We start from the raw sequence: 16,913 nt of genomic DNA on the forward strand, positions 1-16,913 counted from the left end.
GGCTGAGAAGTCCCACAATTTACCATCCCGTTGGTGTTCTATGGGATGGGACAAATGTGTAATGACATGTATCCACCATTATAGTATCATACAGAATAGTTTCACTGCCCTAGAAATCCCCTGCACTTTACTTGCTCGTCCCTTCCTCTCCCTTAACCCTTGGAACCACAGAAATTTTTACCATTGCCATAGTTCTGCCTTTTCCTGAATGTCATATACTTGGAATCATACAGTATGTAGTAGCCTTTTCAGATTGGTTTCTTAGCAATATGCATTTAAGGTTTCTCGGTGTCTTTTTATGATTTGATAGTTCGTTTCTTTTTATTGTTGAATAATATTTTATTTTCTGGATATACCGTAGTTTATTTATCTATTTACCTATTGAATGACATCTTGGTTGCTTCCAAGTTTTGGCAACTATGAAAAAAGCTGCTATAAACATTCATATGCAGGTTTTTATGTGGACATAGGTTTTTAACTCATTTGGGTAAATACCAAGGAATGTGATTGCAGATCGTATGGTAAGAGTGTATTTAGTTTTGTAAGAAACTGCCAAACTGTCTTCCAAAGTGTACCATTTTGTGTTTCCAGCAGCAATGGATAATTCCTGTTGTTCTACATCCTTGCCAACATTTGGTGTTGTCTGCCTTTTGGATTCTCACCATTCTAGTAGGTGTGCTGTAATTATCTCCTTATTTTAACTTGCAAGTCCCTGATGGTGTATGAAGTTGAGCATCTTTTCATATGTTTATTTGCTATCTGCATATTATCTTTGGTGAAGTGTCTATTCAAATCTTTTGCACATTAAAATTGGATTGTTCATTTTCTTACTGTTGAGTTTTTTTTTTTTTTACTGTTGAGTTTTAAGAGTTCTTTGAACATTTTGAATAACTGTCCTTTATCAGATATGTCTTTTGAAATATTTTTCCCAGTCTGTGGCTTGTCTTTTCATTCTCTTTATATGTGTTTATTATACCAGAGTAAATCAAAGTTCAGGATGCTGAGACAGATATAAATCAGGAATATTTTTTCACCGAGGATCTTTTATTTTTACTCAAGATAATCTTAAGTAACCAACATCTATTTCCTCCATGCATTCTTTAACCTTCTGATTGCAGGGTTTCTCTCCTTTGCTGCTAAACTCTTTCAAAGGTGGGAGTACAGATTTTTGACCCCAGGTAACCCTAATTTATGAGAGGCAAACAAAAAAGAGGTGCACCCATGGTCAAGCATTGTGGTCCTTGTTGAGCCACTATTTCTCTCCCAGGAGTGACTGCAAGATAATTTACAGTGATAACATTCATTTACAGCTTAACCTTTCTCATTTGGCACATTGAAAGTCAAGTCTCCTTCCAATGTCATACAGCGATATTACAAAGTAGAAAGAATGCAAATATTTCTCATGTCATAATGTAAGATATAAAAGTGGAGAACATTCCATCCTCTGTTTCATTCCCTTGTTATAATTAACACAAACCATCTTGTGGGAATGGAGCAACATACTTTGATGTATTTTGCTTTGTATGTGATAGTTTAACAAGTTAGATATTCATAGACACAGACAAATGGCTAAGAACTCCCAACCCCACTTCTGTGCGAAGGTTCTTGGCACAGTGGCTTATAAGGCCCTCAAAAAACTAACCTCTGCCTCTCCAGCATCTTCTCTCACTGTGGCCACTTCCCATCTTGTCTTTAGCCATTCTGAATTATTTGCTGTCCCACTAATACTCTAGGCTGTTCTATAGCTCCATGTCCTTTGCTCATGCCATGACATCTTCCTCAAATATCCTTTTCTCCATTTGTCCATCTAAAGCACTCACTCATCTATAAGACCCAGTTTTAACAATACCTCTCTTATGAAGATTTTTCTAACTCCCTCCTTTTCCCTGTACGCTGGGTATTAGCCAATTCATCCATCATGTACAATGGTACACCACAGACACACACACACACACACGCACGCACTCACGCACGCACCCAAGACACCTAAACTACTTCACTGCAATTATTCATTTATATGTCTGTCTCCCCTACTAATCTGTAAGATCCTTTAGGTCCCATACCATCTATGTTTTATTTCTTTATCCCTGCATCTAGCACAGTGACTGGCACATAGGTTTTTTTAAAGATTTTATTTATTTACTTGAGAGAGAGAGGAGGGAGCACAAGCAGGAGTAGCAGCAGAGGGAGAAGGAGAAGCAGGCTCCCCGCTGAGCAGGGAGCACAACACGGGGCTCGATCCCAGAATCCCAAGATCATGACCTGAGCCGAAGGCAGACGCTTAACCAACTGAGCCACCAAGCACCCCCATGGTAGATTTTTTAAAACTGCCTATAAAATGAATATAATAGGTGAGTACCAAATGTTTAGTTGTTCCTCTCGTCAGCAGAAAAAAGTTATTATGCAGTTATACAACATGCCAGGAACATACCAGTGAAAAGAATAGCTCAACAAACTTTTCTTCTTCAATTTGGAGAAATTTTAACATAAATTCTTTTCCAGCCCAGTTATAATTTTGAGCAACATAAGTTAGGGTGGAGAGGCGCCTGGGTGGCTCAGTCAGTTTAGCATTTCGGCTCAGGTCATGATCCTGGAGTTCCAGGATCGAGCTTGCGTTGGCCTCCCTGCTCAGTGGGGAGTCTGCTTCTCCCTCTGTCCCTCCCTCCCTCATTCTCTCTCTCTCTCTCAAATAAATGAAAAAAATCTTGAAAAAAAAAATAGGGTGGAGGTACTAGAAGGAGTAGTATATTAGATCTGTCTTCTAAAGTTTTTTGCTTGAGGTTATGCATTTTTAAAATTTACATAAAAGTTACAAAGATAAAACAAAGAATTCTTATATACTCTCACTGAGATTTCCTAAGTTAACAACTCTATAGCTGGTTTTTAAAAAGCTGTTTGAGACTAACTTGGCAGACATGAGGCTTAACCACTTCAAAACAAAACAGAAAGCATTTTCTTGTATTACCATGGTACAGAGATCTAAATCAGGAAGTTAATATTGATACAATGTTATTATAAGATCTACAGATTAAAATTTTACCAGTTGTCCCATTAATGTACTTCTATAGCAAAAGAAAAAAAAATTTCTGGTGCAGGATCCAATCCACGATCAAACATTGTATTTAGTTCCTGTGTCTTATTCGTCTCTTTTAATATGAAATAGTTAAAAAAGTAGTTTTGTTTTTTGTTTTTGTTTTTCATGATTTTGACATATTGAAGCATACAGGCCAGTGACTTCTCAGCAAGTCCATTCCGTGATTTGGATTGTATATTTCCTCATGATTAGATTGAGGTTATGCATTTTTGCCAGGAATAGCAGAGATTGATGCTATGTCCTTTTTCAGTTCTTCATACTAAGAAGCATTACTCCTGGTGCTAATTCTGCACATTTTACTAAGGTGGTGCCTGCAAGATGTCTCTGCTATAAATTACTGTTTTTCACTATGTAATTAAGTATTATATGGGAATTATGTAAGTATCTTATGGAGATGAGGTTATATTTAAGGCTAAACAAAACAGAGCAAGTTTCCTAAGTGATCTAATGGGAAATTGTTTAGCTTTGTTATTTGACTTTCCTAGAGATTACATATAAAAATTAGAAAACTGGGGGCACTTGGGTGGCTCAGTTGGCTGAGTAACTGACTCTCCATTTTGGCTCAGATGGTGATCTCGGGATCGAGCCCTGCCTTGGGCTCTGCGTTCAGTGCAAAGTCTGCTGGACGCTCTCTCTCTCCTTCTCCCTCTGCCCCTTCCCCTGTTTACTTGGTCTCTCTCTCTCTCTCTACCTCTCAAAAATAAAAATAAGTAAAATCTTTAAAAAAAATTAGAAGACTGTTTAAAATGGAAATCTTCTGATATTTTGGAGGGTTTAGCCTCAAAATTATTTACAAAAACAAGGTGTGGCTCTGTATTCGGTTGAACTGAATTTTAAAGCCTTAAGTAAATGGAAGTTTTGCATTCAGCAGCTCCTGGGGGATTACACTTGAATAGGAATAGCGGCAGAACTCTTGTTTCTATGATGTCTATGCATTTGGCTCTTCCAAAACCCTCTGACAGGAAGATAATGTCCTATGTTATTAGTCATACCTTATAATCAAAAGAACAAGCTTATGTTGGTGTTGATGAATCCTGAGTTCTGGTCTGTTTGTTCACCCACGTATTCTTAAAAAGAACTATGCTGAAATTGTACAGGTGATTTGATGCATGTTTACTTGCTCTCTGGAGTTATATATCTAGCACAATAAATAGGATGTTTCAAACTATTCTTTCAAATGCATCTATGTCATTGTAAAGGAATCATGGAGTTCTTTTAAATCCCTAATTGTTAATTTTTTTTTGCTATTTTGGGGTATAATTTTTACAGATAAAAATTGCATATATTTAAGGTATATAATGTGATGTCTTGATACACATATATATTGTGAAATAATTACTGCTATCAAGCTAATTAAAGTATCCATCACCTCACATTTTGTGTGTGTATATAGTGAAAATATTTAAGATGTACTCTCTTACCAAATTTTGTTTTTAAAGAATTTATTTATTTGACAGAGAGAGAGAGAGAGCACAAGCAGGGGGGCAATAGGGGGAGAGGCAGAAGCAGACTCCCCTCTGAGAAAGGAGCCTGATGCAGGGCTCGATCCCAGGACCCGGGGATCATGACCTGAGCCGAAGGCAGACGCTTAACCAACTGAGCCACCCAGGAGTCCCCCTCTTACCAAATTTCAAGTATACAGTACAGTATTATTAACTATAGTCACCAGGCTATATATTAGATCTACAAAACTTATTCATCTTTCATAACTGAAACTTTGTACTCTTTGAGCAACATCTCTCCATGTCCCCCACCCCCCAGGCTTGGCAGCCACCACTCTACTTTCTGTTCCCATGAGTTAGATGGTTTTAGATTCCACATATAAGTGAGATCATGGGTATTTGGTTTTCTGTGTCTAGCTTATTTCACTTAGCATAATGTGCTCCAGGTTCATTCATGTCACAAATGATGGGATTTCCTTATTTTCTAAAGGCCAAATAATATTTCATTATATATATATTTATATACATATTTGTATATATCTCATATTCTCTTTATTCATTCACCTGTTGATGAACACTTAGATTGATTCCATATCTTGGCTATTGTGAATTATGCTGCAATTAACATGGGAATGCTGATATCTCTTTCAGATACTGATTTCATTTCCTTTGGATACATACTTAGAAGTGGGATTTCTGGATCCTATGGTAGTTCTAGTTTTATTTTTTTGAGGAACTTCCATACTGTTTTCCAAAATGGTTGTACCAATTTACATTCCCACTAAAGGTATATGAGGGTTCCCTTTTTTGCACATCCTCACCAATGCTTATTATCTTTTAGCCATAATACCCATTTCAACATGTGTGAGGTTGTATCTCCTCGTTTTAGATTTACATTTTCCTGATAATTAGTGATGTTGAACATCATATAACTTTTGGCCATTTGTATGCCTTCTTTTGAGTACTGTCTATCCAAGTCCTTTGCCCATTTAAAATCGGGTTATTGGGGCGCCTGGGTGGCTCAGTTGTTAGGCATCTGCCTTCGGCTCAGGTCATGATCCCGGGGTCCTGGGATCGAGCCCCGCATCGGGCTCCCTGCTCCGCGGGAAGCCTGCTTCTCCCTCTCCCCCTCCCCCTGCTTGTGTTCCCTCTCTCGCTGTGTCTCTCTCTGTCAAATAAATAAATGAAATCTTTAAAAAAAAAAAATCGGGTTATTTGTTTTCTTGCTTTTGAGTTAAGTTCCTTTTAATATTTTGGATATTAACCCCTTATCAGATGTATAGTTTGCAAGTATTTTCTCTCATTTCATAGGTTTTTTTTCCACTTGTTGATTGATTTCTTTGCTGTGTGAAAGCTTTTTAGTTTGATTCAATCTCTTTGTGTATTTTTGTTTTTGTTGCCAATGCCTTTGGGGTCATATTCAAAAAAATCATTGCCCAGACTAAGTCAAGAAATATTTTCCCTGTTTTCTTCTAGTAGTTTTACAGTTTCAGGTAAACATTTAAGTCTTTAATCCATCTTGGGTCAGTTTTTGTATATGTTGTGAGATAGGGTCCAATTTCATTCTTTTGCATGTGGATAACCAGTTTTCCCCACACCATTTATTGAAGAGACTACCTTTCCCCTTTGAGTGTTCTTGAGATCTTTATGGAAGATCAGTTGACCATAAATGTGTAGATTTATTCGGGCTCTCTATTCTGTTTCATTGGCCTATATGTCTATTTTTATGCTGGTACCATATTGTATTGATTACTATAGCTTTGTAATATAGTTTGAAATCAGGATGTGATACCTTCAGGTTTGTTCTTGTTGCTCAAGAATACTTAGGCTACTTGAGGTCTTTTGTCCCAAATGAATTTTAGGATTATTATTATTTTTTTATCTGTGAAAAATAGCCCTGGAATTTTAATAGAAATTGCATTGAACCTGTAGATCTCTTTGGATAGTAATGGACATTTTAACAATATTAATTCTCCCAATTTATGAACATGGGATGTCTTTCCATTTATTTCTGTCTTCTTTGATTTCTTTTACCAGTGTCTCATAGTTTTCAGTGTACTAATCTTTCATCTTTTTGGTTAAATTTATTCCCAAGTATTTAATTTTTTTGGATGCTATTATAAATGGGATTGTTTTCCTAATTTCTTTTTTGAATAATTTGTTATTAGTGCATAGAAATGCAATTCATTTTTGTATATTGATTTTATATCCTGCAACTTTATTACATTTATTTGTTTATATGTGCTAATAGTTTTTTGGTGGAGTCTTTAAAGTTTTCTGTATATAAGTTCATGTCATTGACAGAGACCATTTCACTTCACAAATCTTCCTTTCAGATTTGAATGCCTTATATTTCTTTTTCTTGCCTAACTGCTCTGGCTAGGACTTCCAGTACCATGTTGAATAGAAATGGTGAGAATGGACATCGTTGTCTTGTTTCTTATCTTAGAGGAAAAGATTTCAGCTTTTCACCATTGAGCATGATGTTAGCTGTGGGTTTTTCCTATATGGCCTTTGTTATATTGAGGTATGTTCCCTCTAAACCCACTTTGTTTAGGGTTTTTATTGAATGGATGTTGTACTTTGTCAAATACTTTTCTTGCATCTATTGAAATGACCATATCATTTTTATCCTTCATTCTGTTAATATCATGTCTCACATTTATTGATTTGCATATGTTGAGTCATCCTTGTATACAAGGGATAAATCCCACTTGATCATGGTGTATGATCCTCTTAATGTGCTCTTGAATTCAGTTTGGTAGTGTTTTGTTGAAGACTTTTGCATCTATATTCATCAGGGATATTGAGCTGTAGTTTTCTTTTTTGTAGTGTCCTTGTCTGGCTTTGATCTCAGGGTAATGGTGGCCTTATTACATGAATTTTGAAGTGTTTTCTTCAATTTTTTGGAAGAGTTTGAGAAGGATTGGCATTAAATTTCTCTAAATACTTGTAGAATTCACCAGTGAAGCCATTAGGTTCTGTACTTTTTATTGGGGGGGGATTTGATTACTGATTAAATCTCCTTACTCATTATTAATCTATTCATATTTTTAAAAATTTCTTTATGATTCAATGTTGGTAGGTTGCATTTCTAGGAATTTATCTTTTTCTTGTAGGTTATCTAATTTGTTGGCATATAATTGTTCATAGTAGTCTCTTATGATCTTTTGTATTTCTGTGGTATTAGTTGTAATGGCTCTTCTTTCATTTACAATTTTATTTATATGAGTCTTCTCTCTTTTATTATTAGTTAATCTAGCTAAAGGTTTGTCAATTTTGTTTATTTTTTCAAAAAACCAACTCCTAGTTTCATTTATCTTTTTTTTTTTTTTGAGGTTTTTATTTACTGATTTATTTGAGAGAGAGCGAGTGAGTGAGTGAGCATGAGGAGGAGCAGAGAGAAAGGGACAAGCAGACCCCAGGCTGAGCATGGAGCCCCATGCAGGGCTTAATCCCCACAGGGGGCTCAATCCCTAGGGCCCCGAGATCATGACCCAAGCCAAAACCAAGAGCGCCCAACTGACTTGGCCACTCAGGTGCCCTTCATTGATCTTTTCTATTGTGTCTCTATTTCATTATTTCTGCTTTGATATTTATTATATTCTTCCTTCTGCTAACTTTAGGCTTAGTTTGTACTTTTCCTAGTTCCTTGAGGTGTAAAGTTAGGTTGTTTATTTGAGATTTTTACTTTTTTTTAAAGATTTTATTTATTTATTTGACAGAGACACAGCGAGAGAGGGAACACAGCAGGGGGGAGTGGGAGAGGAAGAAGCAGGCTTCTTCAAAAAGTTAAAAAAAAGAGGGGCTCCTGGGTGGCTCAGTCATTAAGCGTCTGCTTTCGACTCGGGTCACGATCCCAGGGTCCTGGGATTGAGCCCCACATCGGGCTCCCTGTTCCGTGAGAAGCCTGCTTCTCCCTCTCCCACTCCCCCTGCTTGTGTTCCCTCTCTCTCTGTGTCTCTCTCTGTCAAATAAATAAATAAACTCTTAAAAAAAAAGTTGGAAAAAAAACTATCCTATGGATCCAGCAATTGCACTACTAGGTATTTACCCAAAGGATACAAAAATACAGATTTGAAGGGGTACCTACACCCCGATTTTAATAGCATCATTATCAACAACAGCCAAACTATGGACAGAGCCCATCGACTGATGAATAGATAAAGAAGAGTGATATATATATATGATGGAATACTTCTCAGCCATCAAAAAGAATGAAATCTTGGGGCACCTGGGTGGCTCAGTCAGTTAAGCATTTGACTTTGGCTCAGGTCATGATCTCAGCGTCCTGGGATCGAGTCCCATGTGGAGCTCCATGCTCAGCAGGGAGTCTGCTTGTCCCTCTCCATCTGTCCCTCGCCCCACTCATGCTCCCTCTGTCTCTCTCTCATAAAAAAATAAAATCTTAAAAAAAAAAAAGAATGAGCGGCACTTAGGTGGCTCAGTTGTTAAGTGACTGCCTTTGGCTCAGGTCATGATCTCAGGGTCCTGGGATGGAGCCCCACGTCAGGGTCTCTCCTCGGTGGGAAGCCTGCTTCTCCCTCTCCCACTCCCCCTGCTTGTGTTCCCTCTCTCGCTGTCTCTCTCTCTCTCTGTCAAATAAATAAATAAAAAATCTTAAAAAAAAAAAAGAATGAAATCTTGCCATGTGCAACGATGTGGATGGAGCTAGAGTGTATTATGTTAAGTGAAATAAGTCAGTCAGAGAAAGACAAATACCAAATGATCTCACTCACATGTGGGATTTAAGAAAGAAAACAGACAAACATATGGGAAGAGGGGAAGAAAGGAGAGAGGGAAACAAACCATAAGACACTCCTCAGGATAGAGAACAAACAGAAGGTTGATGGAGGGAGGTGGGTGGGGGATGGGCTAGATGTGTGATGGGTATTAAAGAGGGCACTTTTGTGATGAGAACTGGGTGTTGTATGTAAGTGATGAATCACTGAATTCTACTCCAGAAACCAATATTGCTCTGTATGTTAACTAACTAAAATTTAAATAAAAATAAAGTCATTATTGAAAGTTACAAGTATACATTCCTTTCATATTGGTTCATACAATACAGTAACTAGATACTTGTTATACTTTTTAACCAAAAAAATTATAATGCAATTCTTACACCACTATTCTAACAAAGCATAAAAAATTAGAACTAGAATTTCACTAGACCAGCAACTTCTTTCTGATTAATAAAGACCAGCCAGTTTAATAAAGATGTCATCTATTTTGTTATTAAACATAGATATCATCTGTAATATTATATTTTATATTACTTATATTACATCATACTATATGACAAATTTGGAATAAGAAAGACAAAAAAGTAAAGAAACTATTGAAACATGGTGTCTTCAATGTCTGTTGTGAAATTCCAATTCTAGACCCAGAAGAAATTTGAAAAAATATCTCCAGCATAGGAATTATGTACATATCATGGGGGAACATGATACATTTTTGAAGAATTGCTATTTCAACAACAGCAAGGTCCAAAAACTATTTGTGAAACTCTGTGACAAAGTCTTTGTAAATAACATCAAACTCATCTGGGATTAACAATGTCAAGGGTGTTTCCATTTTTACAATACACAAAAGCCAACAACAATTATCTGAATAACCGAGTCTTGTGCTTTTCCAAAACCAGGTTCTATGATGCATGGGAGGACTAGAAACGTATATAAAAGAATCATTATTACTGCCTGGCATTGACATAAATATTACCAGATCTGGTAGTCACAAATATTTCCAGTTCTCTTTCTTCCTAACATTTAAATAGCACTTCCCCACCCCACTGAAATTAGACATAGACTTATGACTGTTTTTGACTAGTAATATTTGAGTATAAGTGGAATGCATTACTTTCTTAGATTTCTTTCCTTGTCTCAAAGTAACCAGCAACATCTTAGCTGGTGAAAAGAGAGCGGTAAGGACAACAAAGAATAGAGACCCCAGTCAATCTATGACTGATATGGATTAGGTTTATCTACACAAACTTGCAGTATCCCTAGTTCGAAAGTGATTAAAATACTGCTGCTCTCGTGTGATTTAACCTAACAGAATGAACACAAAATAAACTCATTATTTCAAGCCACTGATATTTGAGAGTTGTTTTGACTTTACTATAATTAAGCATATCTTAACTGATTGTTTCCCAAAGGGCGAGGAAGTCCCTGCTAAAATATTTGGTTATTATTCACATTTATATCACTATTAAGGAGAAATGAAACACGGAAAGTATTTGAATTATTACATCTTTACATGAAGAGAACTCTATATTAGGCTTTAGTTTAGAATTTTTCCTGAAAAACAATTTTCTTTACTTCAGACTGTAAAATTCTTTATGATCACGTTACCTTCAAGTATATAAAAAGAGAAAACAGATATTTTCCCTGGAGCCATCATTACTTTAAAAATGAATGTTTCTCATACATAATTCCTTCATAATTGAGAATTCTGCAAATGGCTTCCTTTTAAAAATTAAACATATTTAAATATGTATTATAAAGTCTATTAAGGGACTTTAAGATGTTTGACCACCTTCTTTTAAATCCTGTAGAATTGAAATTTTTTTAAAGATTTTATTTATTTATTTGAGAGAGAGAGAGAATGAGAGATAGAAAGCACGAGAGGGAAGAGGGTCAGAGGGAGAAGCAGACTCCCCGCTGAGCAGGGAGCCCGATGTGGGACTCGATCCCGGGACTCCAGGATCATGACCTGAGCCGAAGGCAGTTGCTCAACCAACTGAGCCACCCAGGCGCCCAGAATTGAAATTTTTGTACCAAGCCAGTGGAACTGGAAGAGAGGAAGAACAGTGTTAGGGGTTGAATTGTGTCCCTCCAAATTAATATGTTGAGATCCTAGCCCCTAGTACCTCAGAAAGTGACTATATATTTGGAGATGGAGCCTTTAAAGAGGTAACTAAAGTAAAATGAGATCATATAGGTGGGCCCTAATCCAATAGGACTGATGTTATAAGAAGCAAAGATTAGGAAATAAATTCATACACAGGAAAGACCATGTGAAGACATGGAGGAAGATGGCTATCAAACAAAATGGTCGAAAACTGTCACAAGAGATAAAGGTCATCATATAATAATTCATCAAGAGGATGCATCTAACATTGGAGCAACAATATATACAAAGCAAATATTAACAGAATTGAAGGAAGAAATAGTAATAGTAGGGGACTTCAATATCCCATTTTCATCAGCGGATAGATCATCAAGACAGATGATTAATAAGGAAACAGCAAACTTGAACAACACTATAGAACAAAAGGACCTAACAGCCATATGCGGAATATTCCATCCAACAGTAGCAGAATGCACATTCTTTTCAAACATTCATAGATCAGGGCACCTGGGTGGCTCAGTCATTAAGCGTCTGCCTTCGACTCGGGTCATGATCCCAGGGTCCTGGGATCGAGCCCCACATCGGGATCCCTGTTCCGCGGGAAGCCTGCTTCTCCCTCTCCCACTCCCCCTGCTTGTGTTCCCTCTCTCGCCATGTCTCTCTCTGTCAAATAAATAAATAAATAAAATCTTTAAAAATAATAATAATAAAATAAAAATGGGATTCCCTATTAAAAAAAAAAAACCACTCATAGATCATTCTCCAAAACAGACCAAATATTAGGCTATAATACAAGTCTTAACAAATTTAAGTATCAAAAGATACCATATGCGGTATCTTTTCTGAACACAATGGTAGGAAACTAGAAGTCTGTAACAGAAGGAAAATTAGAAATTCACGAATATGTAGAAATTAAACAACACACTCTTGAATAGCCAATGGGTCAAAGAAGAAATTAAAAGAGTAATTAAAAGTATCTTGAGACAAACAAAAACAAGCACAAAACATACCAAAACTTACAGTATGCAGCAAAAGCAAGTCTAAAGGGGCCATTTGTACTGCTAAATGCCTACATCTAAAAAAAAGAGGGGCTTCTGGGTGGCTCGGTCAGTTAAGTGTATGACTTGATCTCAGCTCAGGGCTCAAATCTCAGGGTCTTGAGTTCAAGCCCCGTGATGGGCTAAAATAAAAAAAATAAAAATCTTGGGGCGGGTGGCTCAGTCATCAGACGTCTGCCTTCGGCTCAGGTCATGATCCCAGGTCCTGGGATCGAGCTCTGCATCAGGCTCCCATTACACAAAATTGCAGTATCCCTAGTTCGAAAGTGATTAAAATACTGCTGCTCTCGTGTGATTTAACCTAACAGAATGAACACAAAATAAACTCATTATTTCAAGCCACTGATATTTGAGAGTTGTTTTGACTTTACTATAATTAAGCATATCTTAACTGATTGTTTCCCAAAGGGCAAGGAAGTCCCTGCTAAAATATTTGGTTATTATTCACATTTATACCACTATTAAGGAGAAATGAAATATGGAAATATTTGAATTATTATCTTTACATGAAGAGAACTCTACATTAGGCTTTAGTTTAGAATTTTTCCTGAAAAACAATTTTTTGTTTTTGAAGCTCTGCATCAGTACTGTTCTCCAGAGTGGTTGCACCAATTTGCATTCCCACCAACTGTGCAAGAGGATTCCCCTTTCTCCACATCCTTGCCAACACTTGTTGTTTCTTGTGTGGTTAATTTTAGCCATTCTGACAGGTGTGAGAGTAACAGCTTTATTGAGATAAATTCATGTATACACAATTTACACATTTAAAGTGTACAATTCAGTGGTTTTTAGTATATTCACAGAGTTGCACAGTCATCACCAGGATCAGTTTTGGAACATTTTCATCATTCTGAGAAGAAACCCTGTACCTATAAGCAGTGACTCTCCATTTCCCCAATCCCATCCCACCCCTGGCCCTAGGCAACCACTAATATAATTTCTGTCTCTACAGATTTGCCTGTTCTGGATATTTCCTATAAATGGAATCATACAATAGATAGTTTTTGTGACCGGTTTCTTAGATTTAGCATGTTTTCTAGGTCCATCCATGTTGTAGCATGTATGAGTACTTCATTCCTTTTTATTGCCAAGTAATATTCAATTGTATGGATATACCACATTTATTTATCCATTCATTGGTTGATAGACATTTGGGTTGTTTGCAAGTTTTGTCTATGAATAATGCTATTATGAACATTTGTGTTAAAATTTTGTATACCTGTACATATGTTCTTATTTTTCTTGTGTATGTACCTAGGAGTAGGATTATTAGGTCATATGATGACTCTGTGTTTGACTTTTAGAGGAACTTTCAGATTGTTTCAAAACAGTGGTACCATTTTACATTCCTTTTTTTAAAAAATTTTTACATAATGTCTCTACACAACATGGGGCTTGAACTCACAATCTAGAGATTAAGAGTTGCACACTCTACAGACTGAGCCATCTAGGTGCCCCGCCTCCCTTTTAGATTCCTACCAGCAATGTTTGAGAGTTTCAAGTTTCCACATCCTTGCTAGGACTTGTTATCTTATGTCTTTCTGATAATAGTCATTTTAGTGGGTGTGGTGTAGTATGTCCATGTGGTTTTGATTTGCATTTCCCTAATAGCTAATGATATTGAGCATCTTTTTTTATGACCTTTTTTTTTTAAAGATTTTATTTATTTATTTATTTGACAGAGAGAGACACAGCAAGAGAAGTAACATAAGCAGAGGGAGTGGGAGAGGGAGTAGCAGGCTTCCTGCAGAGCAGGAGTCCGTTGCGGGGCTTGATCCTAGGACCCTGGGATCATGACTTGAGCCGAAGGTAGATGCTTAACAACTGAGCAACCCAGGTGCCCCTGTTTATGGCCATTTATGTGTATGTTTATTGGCTATTTATGTATCTTCTTTGGAGAAATGTCTGTTCAGATCCTTTAGACATTTTTCAACTGTGTTCTTTGTCTTTTTATTGTAGAGTTGTAAGAGTTATGTAATCTGGATACAAGTCCTCTGTGAGATATGATTTGCAAATATTTTCTCTCAATCTTTTGTTTGTCTTTTCACTTTTTGGTGGTGTCCTTTGAAGCACAAATTTTTTTCTGTTTTTCTTTGTTTGCTTGTGCTTTTCTGTTTTGCTCTAAGAAACTATTGCCTAATCCAAATTCACAGAGATTTATACCTGTGTTTTCTTCTATGACTTTCATAGTTTTAGGTCTTACCTTTAGGTCTTAGAACAATTGTGTTAAATTTTTCATATGGTGTGAGGTAGAATCTACTTTTATTCTCTTGGAAGCAAATATATAGTTATCCTGGCACCATTTGTTGAAAAGACTATCCTTTACCTTATTGAATTGTCTTTAGACCCTGGTTGAAAATCAACTGACTGTAAATATGAGGGTTTATTTCTGGACTCTCAATTCTATTGTATATACATATGCCAGTACCACACTGTCTTGACTACTGTAGCTTTGTAGTAAGTTTTAAAATTGGGGAATCTGAGTCCTCCAATTGTGTTCTTCATTTTTAAGACATTATTTTGGCTACTCTGGATCCCTTGAAATTCCATATGAATTTTAGGGTTAACTTGTCAATTTCTGCAAAGAAGCCGGTTGGATTTTTGCTAAGGAGTATTGCTATCTTTATAACAAAAAATCTTCTGATCCATGAACATGGGATGTCATTCCATTTATTTAGGTCTTTTAAAAAATTTTTAAATGACGTGTGGCTCTCAGAGTATGAGTTTCACACTTTTTGTTAAATTTATTCCTAAGTATTTTATTTATTTTGATGTTATTACAAATGAAATTTTCCCTTCATTTTCAGTTTGTTATGGAACCATAAAGCTACTATATAGAAATATAATTGATTTTTATTTATTTTCTTTTATTTTTTAAAGATTTTATTTATTCATTTGACAGACAGAGAGAGCACAAGCAGGGGGAGCAGCAGGCAGAGGGAGAGGGAGAAGCAGGCTCCCCGCGGAGCAGAGAGCCTGATGTGGGGCTGGATGCCAAGATCCTGAGATCATGAACCAAGCCGAAGGCAGATGCTTAACTGACTGAGCCACCCAGGTACCCCATAGTTGATTTTTATATGTCTCTTGTATCCTGCAACCTTGCAGAACTTATTTATAATTTTGGTAGTTTGTTTTTCACTAGATTCCTTAGGATTTTCTATATACAAGATTATAACATCTGCAAATAGAGATACTTTTACTACTTCATTTCTAATCTGGTTGCCTTTTACTTTATTTTATTGCCTAATTGCCCTTTCCAGAACCTCTAGCACAATGTTGAATAGAAGTGGCAGGAGCCACTTGTTCCTGATCTTAGGAGGGAAAATTCAGTCTTTCACCATTAAGTATTATGTTTGCTATGGGTTTTTTGTAGGTGCTGAAACAATCTTTTTTTTTTTTAAAGATTTTATTTATTTATTTATTTGAGAGAGAGATAGTGAGAGAGAGCACAAGCAGGGAAGAGAGGGAGAAGCAGGTTCCCTGCGAGCAGGGAGCCCAATGTGGGGCTCAATCCCAAGACCCTGAGATCATGACCTGAGCTGAAGGCAGATTCTTAATGGACTGAGCCACCCAGGCACCCTGTAAACAATCTTTTAAAGAATTTATAATTGTTACATTCTTCTCTTACACAGTTGCATTACCTAAATACAATAGTAGAATAGAACTTGGTAAAGCTGAGAGAAATATTAAGCAAAGAATAGGGTTACTTCTTGTTGTCTACTATGTAACTATTGAGCATCTTCATCTTTGTTCTTGCCCTGTCTATAATCTCCACCAAGGAAAGTGACCCACCATTGGACCTTACTGTCTCAGCAGCCATATTTGATATTGTGCTATCTTCCTTCTTTCCCCACCTTCCAATCCCCTTTATTGGACAGGAATAACCATCTAACCTAAGAACAACTAATCCTTAGGTGAGATCATTATCTTCACCCTCTGAGGCCAGATTCAAAACATTATTTTCATCAAGTGAATACTCTTTCTCATGACTGGACTTAAGGAACAAAGGAAAGAATTTGTCAGTTACTGGTGCAAGTTCTAGCTGAAAATTTATGTGAGAGCAGAATCAGATTGGCAGGCCATAATGGATAGTATATAAGCTAAAGTTATTTTTAAAAAAGTAGAAATTATAAATAAGAAATAGTTATTAAAGCAGGATAGAAAGAAGTAGATACAGGGCGCCTGGGTGGCTCAGTTGGTTAAGCGACTGCCTTCGGCTCAGGTCATGATCCTGGAGTCCAGGGATCGAGTCCCGCATCGGGCTCCCTGCTCGGCAGGGAGTCTGCTTCTCCCTCTGACCCTCTTCCCTCTCATGTGCTCTCTCTCTCTCTCATTCTTGCTCTCTCAAATAAATAAATAAAATCTTTAAAAAAAAAGAAAGAAGTAGATACATAGACTAGAACTAAGTAACACAAATAGCTGAATAGTAGAGGAAAAATTCTTGAACTCTCCCATCTCAGGTTT

This window comes from Callorhinus ursinus, unplaced genomic scaffold (assembly GCF_003265705.2).
Source record: "Callorhinus ursinus isolate GAN/ISIS: 27379988/994484 unplaced genomic scaffold, GSC_fseal_2.0 scaffold4, whole genome shotgun sequence".
Classification (NCBI taxonomy): domain Eukaryota; kingdom Metazoa; phylum Chordata; class Mammalia; order Carnivora; family Otariidae; genus Callorhinus; species Callorhinus ursinus.